Source organism: Oryctolagus cuniculus, chromosome 3 (assembly GCF_051225735.1).
Source record: "Oryctolagus cuniculus isolate XC-2025 breed Fujian yellow rabbit chromosome 3, ASM5122573v1, whole genome shotgun sequence".
Lineage (NCBI taxonomy): Eukaryota > Metazoa > Chordata > Mammalia > Lagomorpha > Leporidae > Oryctolagus > Oryctolagus cuniculus.
Window position 1 is genome coordinate 4,838,338 of NC_142869.1, and position 19,035 is coordinate 4,857,372.

At 59.1% G+C, this 19,035-nt stretch overlaps 1 protein-coding gene across 1 annotated transcript in view; it reads right to left on the reverse strand.

The window, feature by feature from the left end:
- SH3BP4 (SH3 domain binding protein 4) overlaps positions 1-9,800 on the reverse strand; it is a 70,253-nt gene extending 60,453 nt beyond the window's left edge. Inside the window, exon 1 of the mRNA XM_051834149.3 lies at positions 9,603-9,800. The gene's annotated coding sequence lies outside the window, so the exon portion shown is untranslated. The remainder of the gene's footprint in view (positions 1-9,602) is intronic.
- Between the last annotated feature and the right edge of the window lie 9,235 nt (positions 9,801-19,035).

The window sequence follows — 19,035 nt, forward strand, 5'->3', positions numbered from 1 at the left end:
CTCCGGCCACCGAGGCGCGGCGCTGCGGGAGGCCCGAGCGTGGCGGTGACCGGGAAGCCTGCCCGCTCAGCGCCCGTTTCTCTCCGGGACACAGCTCCGCCGTGACCCCGTGACCCCAGCCTTGAGTCAGCTTCCGGCTGAGTCCCCAGAACGGCGTTTTTGTCCACGAAAGTAACTCCAAAAAAACTTCAGGGCGCCCACTTGACCGGGAGCTGAATGCGAGTCCCACCACAGGACACCGGGGACGAGGGCCACACGGGGGCCACACACCCGGGGCTGCAGGAGCATGGAGAGGATCCGACTCAGCCGCAGAGGTGCCCGGAGCTGTGAGGAGGGGGCCCAGGGCAGGATGTGGCCGGGTCAGCTCTCACATCTCATCAGGCCCCCATGGCACCGAGATAAACACGCCAAGCGGCCACAGCACCTGCCACCTGCCTCAGGTGCTCCCAGAACGCTGCCCCCTCCCCGTGTCCCCACGTCCCTCTCTCGGGCCCTGGGGTGCAACAGGTCATCCAGCCCAGAGCCCCTTCTCCCCCAAAGCCCTCTAGGCACCCATCCGACTCCTGGCCTGCTCATTCCTGCATTCCCCCTCCTATTGAGTGGGACTTTTTGGGGAGCTTGAGCTGACCCCAGTACAACCTCATGAACCCTGATCTTCCCCCCTCCCCAGTATGCTAATCCCCGCCCCCTGCTGGAGGACAAACTCCCTAGGGCACGGTGGCCTGGTGGCCTCCCCATGGCCCACACCCCGCACCCCGCCCGCAGGGCTCAGCAGAGTGGGCCAAGGAAGAAGCCAGAGCAGGCCAGAAGGGAAGAGGGCGGGGCCGGCTACGGTGGGGCGGGCCCCCAGGCTGAGTGGCACTCAGAGAGCCAGCGCCTGCCCCCCCTCCCCCGGGCTTCCACGAGGCCCCCAAACCGCCGCCTCCTGTGACCCAAGCAGGATGAGTCACGGCACCGGGCAGGAGACAGGCCAAGAAATATTCCACCCATGAATTAGTTTTGCTCTGGCCAGAACGAGGGAGCCCTGCGACACCAGACCGCAGCCAGAAATCCCAATCAGAGCCACGCCGCGGGCAGGAGGCACCAAGAACCTCTGCTCTTCATGCAGCCGGGGTCACGACCTGAAGTGCTCCCTCCCCCAGGCCGGGACAGCCCCCCTCACTGACAATCACGTGACACAGCCAGCACCCTGCTGACCTGACCTGTGACGGGGACCTCGCCGCCCACCGCTCTCAGAGCCCCCCACCCCAGGCAGCCTCTCCCAGGATGCACAGCGCGTCAGGAGCCAGCCAGACATCAATTCCCCCCCGACAGCACCTGCTGTCTTCCGCTCGAGTCTCGGCCACTGGGCCTCGACCCTCTCCCCGTCTCCTGCCGCGGGGGGCCTTCCTGAGTGGCGACCAGCGTTCACCCAAGTTACTATAACTCGTTCTCGACGGATCCGACACCGCCCAAGTACAAGACTTGTTCCACGGGGAAGCCTAACACACTCTGCAAGACGTGGGCACCAAGGGTGTTCACCGCGGTGCTGTGTATGGCTTCAGAGTGGGAGGTGACGGCTCACCAGGACGCGCTGGTCCCGCGCGCTGGCCACGCTGCACCAATCCCACGGTAGAGAGAGGGCACAAATCTGGGACCCCAGAACAACAATTAGAGGTAAAAAGTTGTTTTCAGAAAGCAAACGACTCAGTCACCAAACACCTGGGAAAAAGGAGTCTGTTCCCGACAGGTGTGGTCCCGGGATGACCCTCGTCTGGCCCGCACCTCCTCTCATCCGTGTCCCACCCGTGTCTCGTTCACGTCTCACCCATGTCTTGTCCGTCTCGTCCAAGTGTCATCCGTGTTCCATCCATGTCTCACCCATGTCTTATTTATGTCTCACATGCGTCTCATCCACGTCTCGTCCGTGTCTTACCTGTGTCTCGTCCACGTCTCGTCCATGTCTCGTCCACGTCTCGTCCACGTCTTAACCTGTGTCTCACCGACATCTCACCTGTGTCTTGTCCGTGTAGTCTGTGTCTCACCCCCGCCCGCGGGGTCTGGGCTGCCAGGAGGCGGGACTACCTCCGAGGCTCACAGACACCCAGGGCAGCTCCACGGGGGGGGGGGGGGGGGGCAGAATCCCACCACGGGGTGGGGGTGGGGCTCCCGCTCTCCAAGGTTTCTGAATCAAACACGTCAGGACTTAAGTGAGGACGACAACGAGAACAGAGGGGCTGTCAGAGAACTCACGTGTGCCCCGAGCACGGGTCGCTCCTCCACCAGGACAGGGCAGGGCAGGGCAGGGCAGGGCAGGGCCTCACCGTGCCGCAGCACCAAGAAGCCTCTGCGGCCTGCCACTGGTCCTTCCAGGCCACGCCAGAGGTCTGGGCACCGCTGTGCAACCTGGGGGTCTCCGCCACACCCCTCCTGCGTCCCCACCATCTCCTCCCAGGGACCTGGGCAAGGGGCAAGGTAAGCACACACACTTTTAAAGGGTCAGGCCGAACAGAGTCTAAAACTGTTCCACTCCGGTGGTGAGAGAGCCTAAACGTTCCCTATGTAGGCAACATTGAAGAGTACGCTGGAGGGGCCAGCCTGCGGCACAGCAGCCCACATCGGGGTGCTCAGTACCCGGCTCACCTCCCTGACAACGCACCAGGCAGGGCAGCAGAGGGTGGTGCAAGTGCTTGGCCCGCCACTCATGCCGGAGACCCAGGTGGCATTCCTGGTTCCTGGCTGTGGCCTGGCCCAGCCCTGCTGTTAAAATCATTTGGGGAGTGAACTAGTGGATGGAGGATCAATCCCTCCCTCTCCCTCCCTCTCTCTCTCTCACCTGCCTTTCAAGTAAATAAATAAATCTTTAAAAAGAGTACAGGCCAGCGCTGTGGCCCAGCGGTTAAGCGGCTGCCTGCATCGCCAACATCCCATGTGGATACCAGTTCGTGTCCCGGCTGCTCCGCCCAGATCCAGCTCCCTGCTAATGCACCTGGGACAGAAGCAAAGAACGGCCCAAGTCCTTGGGCCCCCGCATCCACGTGGGAGACCCGGAAGAAGCTCCTGGCTTTGGTCTGGCCTGGCCCCAGCCGTAGCAGTCATTTAGGGAGCAAACCAGCAGACGGAAGATCTCTGCCTCTCCCTCTCTCTCTGAAACCCTGCCATTCACATAAAAATAAATAAATTCTTAAACCAAGAATAAGCCAGAGCGCATATACACCAGACTGAAGAACCCACAGCCATGAAGAAGCCCACGCTGACAGGGGCGGGGACCCGGACCCTCACAGGTGGAAACAACACAGCCACACCCACAGTGAGGAACAGGGCCACACTGTGTTTAAATCTCCAACCTCAGGAGGCAAGCACCGTGGCCAGCAAAGCGTGGCCTCGGAGCACTCCCCAGGCTCACCCAGGGACAAAGCAGGCAGACAGAGGTCAAGGGTCACACACACAGGGTGTGCGGGGCTGAGAAGCCCCTGCCCTTTCCCACTGCGATGCCCCCAGGAAGGGCCCCGGAGACGCCACGGAGGAGTGACCGCCTAGCCCGCTCCGTGAGCACGTCATGCCGCTGCTGCGCCCCAGGACGCCGAGGTGGCGAGCGGGGATCTCCCTCCCGGGATGGCCTGCAGCTGTGCCAGGCCGGCGGCTCCCATTTGCCTACTCACGGCTTTTACGGCAGCGCCACAGTGCCCAACACAGAGGGGAAGCCTGGGACACAGGGGGAATCCAAAAACTCCTAGGTCTCCTGACGGAACACTCTGGAACCACACAGGTGGTGCTGTTACACCCGGGAGCCCCAGGGCACCCACTCTTCATGGCGGGCAGGAGTCACGCACAGCCCGCATCCTCTGACACGGGCCTGACGTTGACCAAAACTGGAGGCGGGAAGAGAGGGCTGCCCTCGTAAGCACCTTAAACGCTGATTTCTGAAACCAAGCAAGAGCAACAGGGGCACAGCAGGGGTGAGGAGGCAGAGCACCGGCCAGAGACCTCCTCCTCCTCCCCTGCATCACTGCAGCTCCACCCTGGACTCGGGTCTCAGCACTGCCCCCCTCGCGTCCACTGACGCACGGGCCCCACACCTGACGCCCTTGTCAATCTCCTGGGAGTCCGAGGCGCATCGCTGGCATGTCCCTCCACTGCCGGCCTCCTGAGGCTGCGGGAAATCCAGGTCCTTCAGCAGACCGCATCAGGACGAAAGGGGTGGACACAGACGAACTGAGCCTACCAGAGTTGAGAGCTAACTGCGTAGAACGTCGAGGACGGCCGCCGGCCAGCGCTTGGCTGAGCTGGTTAGTGCTCAAGGGCCAGGAATCGCCACAGACACATCTCGTCAGCGGTAAACCATCCAGCTCTCACGCAGGAGAGTACCGGCGTTGTCGCAATAGGGCCAGACGAGGCCACCAGTCTAGGTTTCCACCCGGCTGCTTCTCTCACTCTGCGGACAGACGAGGGCCCCTGAGCTGCACCTGCCTGGCAGGGGGCCTGTGATGAGGCCAGGACGGAGGCAGGCCCCCATGCAGGGAGCTCAGAGTGTCAGCAGAGACCCCCGGGACCTGCCTCCAACCCCACCAGGCCTCACCAAGGCTGGCAAATGTGCAACCCGCAAAGGCGTCTGGGGAAGCAGTCCATCCACAGCCGCCCCATGACCAGTGCGGCACCTGCGGCCACCACCCCCACTCGCCCGGGGCCCTCACTTCCGCTGCTCGGGCCAGCCCCTCCCCCCCTGCAGGCCTCCAGGTCCCAGGATCCCCGCCTCTCTGACCCAGTCCAGCTCCCTGCTCCGGCTCCCTGCTCCAGCTCCCTGCTCCGGCTCCCTGCTGCCATCCTGTCCCCGCCCCCCCATCACAAACACCCTGCTGAGCAGCAGCCCCCACGCTGGTCTCCACCACCTCTCTTCCAAGTCTCCCTGCTGCTGTGACGACCCAGCTCCTGCAAGTGGAACCTTCATGAGTTCACCGGCTCCCCAGCACGGTCCTGTGTGCAGGGGGCTCTCACCCCTGCCGCCCCTCTGCCTTTCTCCTCCTCTGCTGCAGGGACACGCAGGGCACTCACTGGCCCCTCCCCCCACCCGTCTCCACCTGCCTCTCCCCAGCCTGCCGTGCACCGCGGGGTGACCCTGGGGCGGCCCCACGTGAGCCCCGCCACTCCCACGGCTCCCACTGTAAGGGGGCGAGCCCAGGCCTGCGCCGCTCTCCACAGTGCGGCTGGAGCAGCAGCCACGCCCGCACGCCAGCATCCCTGTAAAGTCTGCACCCCAGGGCCTCCCCTCCCGCCTCCTGGCTCTGCACGCAGTCACACCTCCCTCCCACGTGCTCCCTGCCTCCAAAGAGAGCGTCTCTCGTTTGAAAATACTTCACCTGCTAATGATGATGGGAAAAAATAATCAGCTCATGTGTGCCACCAAGTTCAAGGCTGCTCACCCAGTCCTCCTCCCTGGCCCTCAAGCTGCCCTCTTCTCGTGGGTGCTCCCGGAGGACCCCCTGGACCGCTGCCCCCTGCTCTCCCACCCTATCCCGCTCACCACACCCGGCCAAGGAGCCGCCTGCCGGCTGCCGTCTGGACCTCTCTCTCCCACGAGGCCACTTCTTCCTGGGCCAGCAGAAGCAACCAGAGCAGAACCGGGTGCTGACTCGCGTCACGGGGGAAGATAAGGCCACTGCCTAAGACTGGCAGCTGACGGCCCGGTGGGGGGCCGGAGCCCTCTGAGCTCAGCACCCCCCAAGCACAAAGCCTGCACTCCTTGGCCTCCAACACAGGTCAGCCATGCGCAGCCCCTGGCTGCCCCCCCTCCTTCCTTCTCACATGCTGTGTGCAGCCCAGGGTTCAATCAGAACCCCAGGGGGTAGCTGGAAGAAACCTCAGATGCCAGGGTCAGGGCCACAGGTCCTGGTTCCACGCTGGGGACTGGGGGGGGGGGGCAGGTGGAGGGTGTGGGTTTTTTCTTAAAGCTGCCAGGTGACTTTCACACATAGTCTGAGTTTGGAGGTGTTCTCAGCGACACCCACATGCTGTCTGGGCCCTGCTCCTGGGCAGACAGGTGCAAACGCAAGGAGCAACCTCCCCCACTGCCTAAAGGGGGCTGGCGGGGGCGGGAGGGGGGTGCAGGGCAGTGAAAGGCGAGACGTGGGCAGACTTAAATATTTAGTGCCGCTGCCAGTCAGCCGTGGGGCGGGGGGTGGGCACCGCCGGCCCGGCCCTTTGTCTTCTGCAGGCACGCACCCCTGGCTCGGGGCCTCCTGTCTCAGAAGACACAGGAGCTTCCTCTACGGCCCTAGGCTTGCAGAGCAGCGTCTGCCTTGGTTGTGCAGCCTGGGGGGGGGGGGGGGGAGAAGGTTAATAAGAATTTGGAATCATAAAATGCTTCCAAAGAGAGGCTTCTTTCCCATCCGCTGGGGCGCTGGGGCTGGGCTAACAGGCATCAGCAAAGAGCACTCCCCTGCCCCACGCCTCTGGCAGGCAGATAAGACTAATCTCGTTAGTGTGTCATCTCTTTCATCATCGCAAAAGCAAGGTGGGACCCTTATCTCACACCGACTTCTCTGCCTTCCAATAATCTTGCTCCAGTGACCTCATCTGCCCGGAACAACCTCCCCATCGCTGGGAGGACAGACTTCATACAGATCTGAGTGAGTGAACCGTGTCTCAACACCACCACCGCCGCCCTCAATAAACCCGGCTCTGCCCTGCAGCCAGGCCGAGAGGCAACAAGGACCCCTCGCCCTAGGAGCACAGCTGTTGTGCTGCGGGAGGGAGGCAGCCACCCTGACCTTTCGTGCCTGGGTCTCCAAGCTCCCAGAACGCCTGGTGCTCCGCTGCCCTGGGCCCTGCACGCCTCAGGCAGCCCCAGGTGCACATCCCAGCTGGGCAATCACAAGCGATGGGCTTGGAGGAGTTCCCTAAATTCTCAGAGCTTAAGAAAAGAAACCCCTCACGGTTCTGAATGAAGAGCAAGCAGCCGGAGCACAAGACTGGGTCAGTGGTGCCTCCTCCTACCCCTCCAGACCCCGCCAATCTTGAGTGAACTGAGCCCGCTGCCTCTAACTCAGACGTGCCTGCTCCGTGGGCCAGCGGGGCCGCCCAGCAGATGGCCTCCCTCCTCGTACCAGGCCTCTCTTTTCTTGCAAAGCCTCTGCAGTCCCAGGCCTCCTAAAGGCTGGTTATTGTGACCGCTTCCCATAAGAGCTGGCCCCCACGGCCCCAGGTGCAGGTGCAGAGCTACGGGACATCGGTGTGGGGGGGTGTGGGGTGGCCGGCTCAGGCTTCCTGGAGGACACGGAACACAGGGAGGTGGCAGGCGGGGTCTTCGCTGTGCAAATGGCTGGGCAGCAGGAGACCCAGCTGGCCCTCGGGAGGCTGAGTGCGCACCGGAGACGCCCGCGGCAGGAGCAGGTCGGCCAGGGCACGGCTTTCCTGATTCCTGGTTCCTGGTTGTCAGGCAGCGACCCCGGGACAAAGAAGTCTTGGTGCCCAACTCCGGGGCCTCGGGAAATGTCCCAGGGGCCTGACTCCAACTCTCAAAAGGAAAAAAAAAATGTACCCCAGTCCAACTCTGGGGTCGAATTTGAAAACAGCAAAGCCAAGGGCGCAGCTTCTCCTGTTAAAACTCAGCTGGCCCTCAAACAGGGAGCCCCAGAGCTCTGCCCGGACCCCCTTGCTGGGGTCAAGGGCTCCTCCTGAAGCATGGGAAGCTGGGAGACCCCTCCCCAGGGACCTCAGAGCTCCTAACTGGCCGGTTCGTGGGATATAAACGCAGGAGCGTCCCTCCCCAGGACTGCTTTCTCCACTGGTGAATGTCTCTGTCAGACTAGAAACCAGATTAGAATAAGCAGAAAGTCCATTCCGGCAGCGGGGGTCGGGGGTCGGGGGTCGGGGGTCCGGGACACAATTCTAGGTTTCGGATTAGGAAACAGCAGCAAAGCAGAGATTCCAGGAAGAGCCCCCCCCCCCCAGCCCTCCACCAGGAAAGTTAAGAGCACAATAGGTATTAGCTGTTTTTCAGACCCTTCCAAACGCCCCCTGTGTGAGCTGCCTTCTGTCACCAGACCTCCATCAAATCAAAGGCCTGGGGGAGCAGAAATGGCAACAAAGAAACTGCCAAAGACCCCAGCGGTGGAGCCCAGGAGAGGCAGAACGAGGTGGGCACCCCGGCTGCCTGGGGGGTGGGAGGCACCTGCTCCTGCTTGGGCTGCTGGTACCCAGCCTGGGTCCCTATTCATGGTGCTGCAAGGACATTGGAGCGTAGGGCCTGGATTTGTAACAACAGGAAAAAAAGAAAAAAAAAAAAACAAAAAAAAAACACAAAAGCACATAGAGGCTCCAGCAGCCAGGCCTGGCCTGGGAGCGGGTCATTGTTCATTTAGTAAACAAGCGTACCATAAAGCAAGTCCTGGGAAGCCAGGTCGCTGGGTTCCGGGACCCCAGAGCTCCAACGCCCCCACGCAGGCTGGGCAGCCTTGGCCCCCTGCCCCTTACTCCAGGGGGCCCCTTGCAGAAGGCAGAGTTGGAGGCGGGGTGTGTGCAAGGCGCCAGGTCCTCCCTAGCTCTCCACCGAGGGCCCTGGCAGGGGTCAGGGGACGGTCCCGCAGGGTCCGCCGGGCAGGCCGGCTGGTGGGCGGCAGCTGTTGGACCGGCTGAGGCCCGGGAGCAGCAGCCTGCGTCCGGGGCCCCTGGGGCACAGCCGCTGTCCATCCAAGGATGTCCACGCGCTCCACAAACCACCCATTAATTTTTACGGGGACCTGGGAAGCACTTCGGGAATCATCGCCTTCCTTTTTACGAGGCAAGAAACCCGAACCACAGGGAGGCCAGGAGGCCAGGCCCGTCCCCTCCCCCGCCCCCGGGAGAGCAGGGAGGGAGACCCTGTCCCCAAAGCCCAGCCTGCGGGGGGCAGAGGCACCACCCTTGGAGGCGCGGGAGGAACGCGCTCGCCGTGGTTCCCTCGGTCCCGCCAGACGACGAAACCCGCGCCTGCGACCCCAAGAACGCGCGCCGAGCGGGCTGGGGGGCTCCGTGCGGCCGGCTGGGGATCAGGTCTGCCTCGCCGTGCCGTCCACGCCCCCCGCTCCCAGCATCGGCCGCGTCCGTAAAACCAGAACTAAAGTTTTGCGAAGTTGCTCGCGGTGACTGATCGACCACACAGCAGCCACCCGCCGCCCCAGCGTGGAGAAAATGTGCACGGAAAACCCGGCCCCGGGCTCCCCTTCGGACCTCGCCGAGCCGCGAGGCCCCACGGCCCTCCGCACGGCCGGCGCCCGGGGCTACACGGCCGGCCCCGCGCGAGGGGCGCCGCCTCCATCCCGGCCCGGCCCGGCCCGCGGGGTCTCCGGCCGCCGCGCCACCACCGGAGTTCTCGATTTCACCCGCAAACCGGGGCTCTCGCCAAAAGTTGAAATATGCACGGTCGCCAACAAGTCCGGCCGGGGACCGCGCGCCCGCCCCGCGCCCCCAGCCGCGCCCCGCAGGGCCGCCCGCCAGCCAGCGGCCCGCGCCGGGGAGGGGGCCACCCGCGCCAGCCGCGCCCCGGCGCCCGCGGAGCCGCCTACTCCGGCGGCGGGGGAGGCCCGGCGCGGGGCCGCGGGGTCCGGGGGCGCGCCGCCCGAGGCGCCCCGCGGCCGCCTGCCTACCTGGCTCGCATGGCGTCCCCGCGGGCTCCCGCGGCTTCTCCCAGGCGCCCAGCGGCTCGTCCGGCCGGGGGCGCGCGCGGCTCCGGAGTCACCGCGCGGCGGAGGCGGCTGCGGACACTCGGGCGAGCGGCCGGGGCGGCCGAGAAAGCCCGGAGCGCTCGGCCCCCGCCTCCGCCTGCCCAGGGGTGGGTGGTCCCGCGCCGGGGGCGGGGCCGGGCGCGGGCGGGGGGCGGGGCGAGCGCGGGGGCGGGGCCTCGGGCGGGCGGAAGCGCGGGCTGGGGGCGGTGCCCGGGTTGCAGCCCCGGCGCCTGCTCCTTGCAGCCCTGGGTCGCCGGCCCGGGGCTGCGGGCGCGGCCGAGTGCTGAGCCCGGTGCGCCGTGGATCGGGGTCCCGCGGCGGGCGCTCGCCGGAGGGCGGTGGGAGGCGGGGGAGCGGGAGAAATCCCAGAGGAGTGGGCTGGCCGCAGGGCGTGGGGCTCACGAAGCTGCCCCCTGCGTTCGGCTTTTCTCGGCGCGGGGCGGCGGGGTCGCCGGCCACGGTGGGGCCAGCCCTGCCCGGGGACCGGCGCGGCGCTCCCTGCTCTCCGGGATCGGCCGTGGCACGCGCGGGCGGCTCGCGGGGTGGGGTCGCCACAGCGGGAAACGTGGAAACGCAGTTTGCACGGAGCCCGACAGCAGCGGCGGCGGGGCTGTCGCGGGAGGAAGACCCGCCCCGCAGCGGGAACGGGGACCCCCTGCGCAAGGAGGACCCTCCCGGCTGCAGGACGCCACCCCCTGCCCGGGGCGTGGGGAGCCCGGGAGCCTGCACAGGTCTTGGGGTTGGGGAGAGCAAACACTGGTTCCAAGTCCAGAGCTGGACGCGTGAGTTAGTCCTGACCGCTGGTTCCCGCGGGGGGATTCTACCCTCTGCGGACCAGAAATACGGGTCATTGTAGCCGACCCGTGCTGGGCAGCCGCGCTCTGTCTTCTCGGTCCCTACCGGGGCATGAAAAGCCGGGAAGCTTCGGGCTGAGGCTGGCAGGGCTGAGCCTCGCCCAGTCCAGAGCGGGCTGCGGGAGCGCCTTGCAGAGAGGCGGTTCCCGGCCCTGCCGGCCTGCGCAGTGCAGGGACTTGAGCACCTGTGCGGATTTTTGTCTCCTTGGGGGTCCTGGAACCAGTCCCCTAGGGATAGCAAACCAAGGCTGTTATTATGCTCCCATGTTGCACAAGGCTTCTGGCGAGCGTGGTCATGTATGAAGCGTGCGTGGTCGTGTACGAAGCGTGTCTGGAGACCGCGTTCTCCCTAAGGACCCTGGTTTCCTACTCCTCGGTGTGGATCGTGGGGTTCCTGAACGTGGACCTAATGACGCCGAACACGACCACTGCAGCTGCTCCAAGGAGGCTGTCTCTCGGGAGGGTGGGGCGGGCCAGTGAGCCGGGGAGCCCTGGAGCCCAGGAGCGCTTTGCAGGGGGGACGGGGCGGGGAGGGGGCAAGACAGGAGCCAGCCTGCGGTGCGCGGGGCCCTGGCGAGTGACGGCCTCTGACTCTGTGTTTTAAATGAGTATGAGAAGGGCAGCCAAGCCCGGAGAGGAGTTGCTGCCATCCCAGACGACTGTCTGTCGCGACTGTGATTTAAAAAAAAAAAAAAAACTGCCTATAAAGCATGGGGAAAGACAAAGCCAGTTGAACGAGATCACAAAGTATAAAAAGACAATTCCTGAAGCATCACAAATGGCCCAAGGCAAGGAGAGCTCCGCAGCCACACTAAGGAAGGAGCTTGGGCCACAGGGGCCGCAGGCCAAGGCAGGCCCAGCTCAGCCCACTGAGCAGTGGGGGGGGGGGGTGCAGGGAAACCCGGCCTCCCTGGGCCATGTCCCTGGGACCCCACTTGGTGCCCACCTGCTGTGAGCGTCTTCCAGCCAGCCTGCATCCCAGGCGAGGCCAGAGGCCAGTGTGTTTAAAGAAACCACCAAAAAAGAGAAGAAACAAGACCCCGCTGTCTGCCACTTTGTAACCGGGGTTGGCGCCTTGTGTCTGTGCTTCCTGGCCCAGGTCTCCCAGTGCCGCCTCCTGCTGAGGTCATGCTTTATCCTTCCATCAGTTTCTACAGGTCTCCAAGACAAAAGAAAGGAAAACAAACAAACAAAAAACGAACTTAACATTTGGCTGTTCAGTGAGTGTTTCCAGAGGGAATAACTACAAGCAAAATCAATCACTTTTTTTTTAAGTACAAAATACCACTCGGTCGTTTTGAAGGGTTAAAATGACTGGAGCGCTATGTGTGATCCATGTAAGCACGGCCCCGGATTTCGCAGCTCCGCCCTCCCGTGTCTGCTTTGCAGTGGATTATATGTCCAGGAGCTTTTACATGCGTGTTATTAGCTAGGCATTATGGTTTGTGGTGCATTAGATGCCCGGACAGGTTATTATGTAAGCTTTAGCATATGTGTTAATGAGTGTGTGTGCGTGTGTCTGATGCAAGTGTGTGTGGTGTGAACTGTGTGTGTGCTACATACACACACCCACGTGCACGCGTGGAAACAGTATGGCGGATCCTAAAAGCAGGCTGTCTGGAGACAAATGGCAGCTCCGTCCCTTGGCTGCCGGGTAGCAGGAGGCCAGGCTGCTCTGCCGCGTTCTCATCTCGTATTGGGCCCAGTGCTCGCAAGGATCAATTACGATAATGCATGGAGATTGCTTAGCGTAGCAATGGGCACACGCTACATCATTCTCCAAGTAAGCTGTTATTATTGGTGCACGCACATCCTCACAAGCTGTTCTTTGGTTCACATAAAACCCGGGAGAACGAGCCTAGCGTTTAAGTAAACTCTGGATGGAAGCGTCTTTTTCACGCGGCTGTCCCCATTGCTTTCAAGAGAAAGGGCTGGCAACACAGCCCATAACAGTGAACTTCAGACCTTCCAGAGGGATTCTACTCAACAAATCCCTCTGTGAACAAGGGCTCCTCTGTGTGCCGGTGGATTCAGGGTGTGGAAAACACTTCAGAGCAGTTAGAAGGCCCATGTCCCACGTCGGAATGCCTGGGTCTGATTCCCTGCTGCTGACTCCAGCTGCCTGCCAGAGGACAGCCCACCCCTTGGGAGACCTGGATTGAGGTCCCAGCTCCCGGCTAACCGGGCATTTGGGGGATTATTCAGTGAATGGGAGTTTGTGTGTGTGTGTGTGTGTGTGTGTCTGCCTTTCAAATAGGTAAGTAAAAAATCTACAGAATATATCATTTGGGGACGTCTTCCATTTCTAGGACAGCAAGATGCAGGGAGAAGCCAGAAGGAAGCAGTAGGGTAGGTTTGGGCTCTCGGGTGGCACAGCTATTATTAAAACCAGCAGCGCTCAATCCGCCCCAGCCACTGCCACCATAGATTCCTTCTAGGGGCTTCTCAAAATAGATGTGACACTCCCAGAGACAGTGGCTCAGACAAGAATAGCTCCCAGGTGGAGGCTATGAGGGCATTTCAAAAGATTGGTGGAACAATGACATGAAAAGATAAGTGTATTTTGGTGCAAAAAAAAAAAATTGAAGCCCACATATACTTTTTCATAATATGCATTTTCCATGACTTTTAGTGAAAAAGCCACATGAAGTTCAAACATATTTGCCCCATAACAAACGTTGATATCATTTTCCCACACACTGTTTGAAGTACCTCTGTCCTTATCCTGGTCCCACAAAATTCTCTACCATAACATTCCAGCCTCATTAAGAAATGAATACTTAGAAGTTACAGGTGAGCCCGTCCTGGGTCCTGGGAGAACAGTCGGCCCTCAGGGTCTGCAGGGACTGGCTGCAGGGCAACCCCCAGCCTGATGCCCGCACCTGCCATGAATGCACTGGGATTTGCATGTAACCTGTGGGTGATCCTGTGCCTGGCTGGGAGGCCGCCTGCCCTGCCCATGCAGGTTAAGCGGGTGTGGCACACCATGCCTCCCAGAAACATCCTGGTCGGGGCTCAGGCACACTGAGAGCCACACACGTCCCAGCTGCGGGCAGGCGGCGGGGTGTCCCAGGCACATCTCCCCCACCCCACTTCCTGTTGAGGGGCCTTGTAATTGTCAACCAGGTAAAGAGCTCCCAGGTGTGGCCCAGACCCGTCAGCACCACCTGGAAGGTTGCACAGGCTCCATGACCTTCACGCTGACTGGAGAAGCATAGCACCACGAGTATTGGCGTTATTCTGTAGAATCAGTGTTGCCCTGACTGGCTGCGCCCCCTCTGCCTGCCCTTTGAAAGCTTGTGATTGGTTGTTTTAAACAGACCTGTTGACCGAAACTTGTCTCCGGGGCTTCTTGTCGGAGACACCGCTGCCCCACCATCCTGACAGTGCGGGCCTCGCAGGACCCCCCCCCCCCCACACACCCTCTTATCCACACCTGCCATGCTCAAGGCCGTACATAAAATGGACTAGGATTTGCATGTAACCTACACTCGTCCTTCCTTCCACACACACACTTTGAGTCATCTGTAGAATACTTGTAATACCTACAACAGGGCAAATGCTTTGGAAACAGTGTTCTGCCGCATTGTTTAGGGGAAAATGACAAAGAAAAAAACCTGTACACGTTCAGTACAGACGCAGGCTTAAAAAAAAATAGTTTCCCTCCACGGTTGGTTGAATCTGCAAATGCAGAACCCGTGGGTGACGGCAGGCTGAACGTAGCTCTTCCGTACAAGGGCATGCTCCATGGTGAAACTAGAAGAATAATGTTCTTTGATGAAGAGACATCGAGAATGGCCGAAATGCTCACGTCCAGGGGAAACTAGGATGCAAGTGCCGAGGACACCACACGGGCAGCAAAGGAAGAGCTTAAGCCGGAGGCGTTTTCCTAACGGACTCCGTGACAACAGAAACCGTGCGCCGATGTGGGAGAACCCACCCTGCAGCTGTGACCCCAACTCAGAACGCGGAGAGGCAACACCTGATGTGGGAGAACCCACCCTGCAGCTGTGACCCCAACTCAGAATGCGGAGAGGCAACACCTGTTGGCAAACCCTAGTCTGGAGAGACAGACTCCTGGACGCAAAGGGCAAAGGGCAAGCGGTCAGTGCTGCAGCCCCTGGCAGGAGCAGAGGGTCCTTCCACGAGGGCCGGGATCCAGCCAGACCTGCGCTCTTGTCTGCACATGGCTTTTCCACTTGGCCTAGGTCAAGATGCTCTCATTTTTCAGAAGAATCAGTGAACTACTAAGTTGTCAACATGGGTTTAAATTGGTTTTCCGGGCTGGCACTGTGGCGTAGCAGGTAAAGCCGCCACCTGCAGTGCTGGCATCTCATTTGGGCACCTGTTCAAGTCTTGGCTGCTCCACTTCTGATCCAGCTCTCTGCTGTGGCCTGGGAAAGCAGTGGAGGGTGGCCCAAGTCCTTGGGCCCCTGCACCCACATGGGAGACCTGGAAGAAGCTCCTGGCTCTTGGCTCCGGTTCGACTCAGCTCAACTCTGGCCATTGTGGTCATTTGGGAAGTGAACCAGCAGATGGAAGATTCTCTCTCTCTCTCTCACTCTCTCTCTCTCTCTCTCTCTCTCTCTGTCTTTGCCTCTGCATCTCTGTAATTCTGACTTTCAAGTAAATAAATAACATTTTAAAATAAATAGGGTTTCACTACAGGTTTTATTTTGGTATTTTCTGCCTATGTCAGAAAAGAAGAACAACTCAGTGTTTCAAACAACTCAGTGTTACTCCTCAAGGAAACAAAAAAAAAAAAAAAAACTAGAAACAAAAAATAAAGAACAAAGCCCCATGTTAGCAAAAGGAAAGAAATAATAATGGTGAGAACAGAAATAAATAGTGACTAGAAAAACAATACAAAAGACCAACAAAACCAAGAGATGGATTTTTGAAAAAATAAAATCCACAAACTTTTAGCTAGAATAGAAAAACAGATATGACTCAAATACAGTCAGAAATGGCAGAGGAGATATTACAGCTGATACCCCGGTAATACAAAGGGTCATGGGAGACCACGCTGAACAATTACATGACAACAAATTGGGAAACTTAGAAGAAATGGTACATTCCTAGACAAATACAACCTACTGAAACACAAAGAAACAGAAAACCAGGCCGATCGCAAACAAAGAGGTTGGAGCAGTGTTTGCGAAGTCTCCCATCAAAGAAAATCCCGGATCTGATGGCTTCCCTGCTGACTTCTTGCAAACGTTTGAAGCTCTCACACCAATCCTGCACAAACTCTTCCCAACAATCAAAAGGGAATGAGGCTTTCAGACTCTTTTTAGGAAACCATGATTGTCCTGATTCCAAAGCCAGACAGCGACAGCACAGGAAAACTGCCCGCCAACATCCTTGATGAACACGGATACAAAATCCTCCGCGGAATAACGAGAAAACAGAGCTCCACGATGCAGCAAAGGAATCACTCAGCGCGAGCAGCTGGGACGTATCCTTGGGATGCCAGGGCGGCTCTGTAGATGCAGATCGCTAACTGTCACTCCTCCCATCAGCCGAGTGCAGGAGGAGCGCCACGGGGCCACCACATTAGGGGCAGGAAAGGGATTGGACAGAATCCAACGTGCTTTCGTGATAAAGACGCTCAACAAGGTAGGGCAATTTCACCTCAATTCGATAAAGACCTCGTGCGCGTGTGATAAGCCTGCAGCTAACATGCTCAACTGCAGATCCTTGAAACCCTGCCTTCCGAGAGCCGGGACAGGGCAAGGACGTCCACGCTCACCTCTCCTGTGAACACAATGTTGTAAGTCCTGCCCAGGGCAAGAGAGAGAAACGAGGCGTCCAAACAGGAATTAGTGCAGTGAAGTTGTCACAGTCGGCTGACAAAATTATCTTACATACAGAAAACCCTCAAGATTTTACCAAAAACTGGTTAGAAATATTTTTTTTTTTTTTGGACAGGCAGAGTGGACAATGGGAAAGAGAGACAGAGAGAAAGGTCTTCCTTTGCCATTGGTTCACCCTCCAATGGCCGCCGCAGCTGGTGCGCTGCGGCCGGTGCACTGTGATGATCCAAAGCCAGGAGCCAGGTGCTTATCCTGGTCTCCCATGGGGTGCAGGGCCCAAGCACTTGGGCCATCCTCCACTGCACTCCTGGGCCACAGCAGAGAGCTGGCCTGGAAGAGGGGCAACCGGGACAGGATCCGGTGCCCCGACCGGGACTAGAACCCGGGGTGCCGGCGCCGCACGCGGAGGATTAGCCTAGTGAGCCGCGGCGCCGGCCCAGAAATATTAAATGAGTACAGTTACGATGCAGGGTACAAAGGCTACATAGGAAAATCAGTAGCATCAGGGCCTTGCTGGGTAAAACACCACCTGTGATGCTGGCATCCCTTGTGGGCTCTGGGTCATGTCCTGGCTGCTCTGCTTCCAATCCAGCCCCCTGCTAATGGCCTGGGAATAGCAGAGGGGTTGGCCCAAGTGCCTGGGTCCCTGTCACCCATGTGCAAGAGTCAAATGAAGCCCCTGGCTTCTGGCTCCAGCCTGGCTCAGCCCTGGCCATTGCAGCCACCTGGGGAGGGAACCAGCACACGGAAGATCTCTCCTCTCTCTGTAACTCTGACTTTCAAATAAACAATTAAATCTTCAAAAGAAAACTCAGTAGCATTTCTCCACACTAGCAACTAAATTTCTGAAAAAGAAATCAAGAGAACAATTGTATACACAACAGTTCAAAAAAAAAAGTTCCTAGAAACCAATTTAACCAAGGAGGCGAAATATCTACATGGAAAAGTGAAAAACAGATGTAAAAAAAAAATGCATAACACACAAATAAGTCAAAATCTACCCCTTGGGGCCAGCACTGTGGCTCACTTGGTTAATCCTCTGCCTGCGGCGCCAGCATCCCATGTAGTTGCTGGGTTCTAGTCCCGGTTGCTCCTCTTCCAGTCCAGCTCTCTGCTGTGGCCCGGGAGTGCAGTGGAGGATGGCCCAAGTGCTTGGGCCCTGCACCCCATGGGAGACCAGGAGAAGCACCTGGCTCCTGGCTTTCAATCAGGGCAGGGCCGGCTGTAGCAACCATTTGGGGAATGAACCAAGGGAAGGAAGACCTTTCTCTCTGTCTCTGTCTCTCTCTGTCTCTGTCTCTCTCTCTCTCTAACTCTGTCAAATAAATAAAAAAAATCTGCCCTTTATTCATGGACTGGAAGGACTGATACTGTTAACCCTCCACGTTATCCCTGGCAATCCAGAGCGCCAATGCAATGCCTGTCAGAGTCCCACAAAAAGCCCCGAGCAGCCCAGAGAATCTAGAGCAAAAGGAGCAGAGCTGGAGGCGTCCAGTCGCGTGGTTTGGAGCTCTCCGCGTATTTAAAACAGCATGCTGCTGACCTGAAACAGACACACCGACCAAATGATTTTTAGGTTTGACTGGAAAAGCACAAACACCAGAAGTGAAAATATGCAAGTAGAATTACATCAAAATACAAGGCTTCTGCACTGTAATAAAAACAACAAACAGAGTGAAGAGATCACCTACAGACTGGGAGGAAGCACTCGCAGGCCATGCATCTGATAGGAGCTATATTCAAGACATATAAAGAGGCCGGCGCCGCGGCTCAACAGGCTAATCCTCTGCCTTGTGGTGCCGGCACACCGGGTTCTAGTCCCGGTCGGGGCGCCGGATTCTATCCCCGTTGCCCCTCTTCCAGGCCAGCTCTCTGCTGTGGCCAGGGAGTGCAGTGGAGGATGGCCCAAGTGCTTGGGCCCTGCACCCCATGGGAGACCAGGAGAAGCACCTTGCTCCTGGCTCCTGCCATCGGATCAGCACGGTGCAACGGCCGCAGCGCGGATTGGAGGGTGAACCAACGGCAAAGGAAGACCTTTCTCTCTGTCTCTCTCTCTTTCCCACTGTCCACTCTGCCTGTTTAAAAAAAAAAAAAAGACATATAAAGAGCTCAAACCACCCCACAGAAAGAAAACAAATAATCCTACTTTAAACTGGATAGGGGCCAACGCTGTGGCACAGCGGGTAAAGCTGCCGCCTGCAGTGCCAACAACCCATATGGGCACCGGCTTGAGTCCCAGCTACCCCACTTCCGATCCAGCTCTCTGCTGTGACCTGGGAAAGCAGCAGAGGGTGGCCCAAGTGCTTGGGCCCCTGCACCCGTGTGGGAGACCTGGAAGAAGCTCTTGGCTTCTGATCGGTGCAGCTCCAGCCGTTGCAGCCATTTGGGGAGTGAACCAACGGAAGGAAGACCTTTCTCTCTGTCTCTTCCTCTCACTGTCTGTAACTCTATCTCTCAAATAAAAAAATAAAAAATCTTTAAAAAAATAAAAAAGACGTGAACTCATTATGGTGAAGAGTGGTGACGAGATGCCATCACCCCCATAAGCGTGGCAGAACTACTCACGATAGCTAAGTCAACGGATCAAAGCGTCCATCAACAGAAGTGGCCAAAGAAAATGTGGTATATGTACACACGGGGGAATACTGTGGGGAGCAACTCGGACTAGACTAAGTTACTGGAATT